This window comes from Octodon degus, unplaced genomic scaffold, assembly GCF_000260255.1.
Source record: "Octodon degus isolate 3935 unplaced genomic scaffold, OctDeg1.0 scaffold00157, whole genome shotgun sequence".
Taxonomy (NCBI): Eukaryota; Metazoa; Chordata; class Mammalia; order Rodentia; family Octodontidae; genus Octodon; species Octodon degus.
The window spans coordinates 5,044,314-5,046,176 of NW_004524733.1; the positions used below are offsets into that span (position 1 = coordinate 5,044,314).

General features: G+C 36.3%; 1 protein-coding gene across 1 annotated transcript in view; it reads left to right on the forward strand.

The window, feature by feature from the left end:
* The window catches only part of Aga (aspartylglucosaminidase), a 19,436-nt gene that overhangs the window by 7,364 nt on the left and 10,209 nt on the right, over positions 1-1,863 (forward strand). The window lies entirely within an intron of this gene.

The window sequence follows — 1,863 nt, forward strand, 5'->3', positions numbered from 1 at the left end:
CCTAATGCTGCACCTTCAACAACTAGAAAAGGAAGAGCAAACCAAACCCAGAGCCCAAAGACGGGAGGAAATCATAAAGATTAGAGCACAAATTAATTAAATTGAGATGAAGAAAACAATTCAAAGATTAACAAAGAAAAAAGCTCGTTCTATGAAAGATTAAATAAAATCAATAAGCCCCTACCTAACCTCATCAAAAAGAGGAAAGAAAAAATTCAAATACAAGCAATAAGGAATAAAAAGGTTGTAATTACCACAGACCCAGTGGAAATTCAGAAGATTATCAATAGCTACTTCGAGAATCTTTCCTCTCACAGAATAGAAGACACAGAAGCAATGGACAGTTTCCTAGAAAGGGACAAATTACCAAAACTGAATCGACAAGATATAGCCACTCAATAGCCCAATAACAGCAAATGAAATACGAAGTGTAATTAAAAACCTACTGACAAAGAAAAGTTCAGGACAGGATGGATTCACAGCTGAATTCTACAGAAGATGTAGTCCCTATATTCCTCAAACTCTTCCATGAAACTGAAAAAGAAGCAATCTTCCCAAAATCATTCCTGGAGGCAAGTATTCTACTTATACCAAAACCAGCGAAGGATGCAACTAAGAAAGAGAACTATAGGCCAATCGCCCTCATGAACATAGATGCCAAAATCCTCAATAAAATACTAGCAAATAGAATACGGCAAATCATCAAGACCGTACAACATGAGCAGGTAGGATTCAACCCAGGGATGCAAGGATGGCTCAATATACGAAAATCTATAAATGTAATACACTATATGAATAGAGCTAAAACTAAAAACCACATGATCATCTGAATTGATTCAGAAAATGCTTTTGACAAAGTCTAACACTCATTCACATTGAAAGTCCTACAGAAAATTGGAATAGATGGCCTCTACTTCAATCTGATCAAAGCCACTTAGGAAAACCCAATGACTAACATAAATCTAAATGGGGAAAACCTGAAATTTTTACTCGTAGATCTGGTGCAAGACAAGGATGCCCTCTAACACCACTCCAGTTCAATATAGTTCTGGAATCATTAGCTAGAGCCATTAGACAAGAGAGAGAAATAAAAGGAATAAGAATAGGTAAAGAAGAAGTTAAATTATCATCATTTGCAGACTACATGATACTTTATTTGGAAGACCCAAAAAACTCCACCAAGAGGCTACTAGAATACAGAAATTCAGTAGCATAGAAGGTTATAAAGTCAATACCCAAAAGTCAATAGTATTCCTTTACACAGATAACAAACACACTGAGAGGGAAATTAGAGGAAACAATACCTTTTACAATAGCACCGAGGAAAAGGAAATACATTGCAATTCATCTAACTAAATAAGGCAAATATCTTTTCAAGGAAAATTACAGTACTCTGAAAAAGGAGATCGTAGAAGACTTCTGAAAATGGAAAGATATTCCATGCTCCTGGAAAGGAAGAACCAACATTGTGAAGATGGCCATACTCCCAAAATTGCTATACAGATTTAATGCAATCCCTATAAAATTACCATCAACATACCTCACAGAGCTAGAGAAATCTTTCCTAAAATTTATCTGGAACCAGAAAAGACCTAGAATAGCAAAGGCAATCCTAGGCAATAAAGACAAGGCAGGAGGCATTACAATTCCCGACCTGAAATTATACTACAAGGCTACTGTCATAAAATCAGCATGGTACTGGCAAAAAAATAGACCTGAAGATCAATGGAACAGATTGGAAGATGCTGAAGCCCTTATGAACAGACTCAGCCACCTTATCTTTGACAAAGGGGCCAAACATATTCACTGGAAGAGAGATAGCCTCTTTAACAAATGGTACTGGAAAAAATGGCTCTCTACATG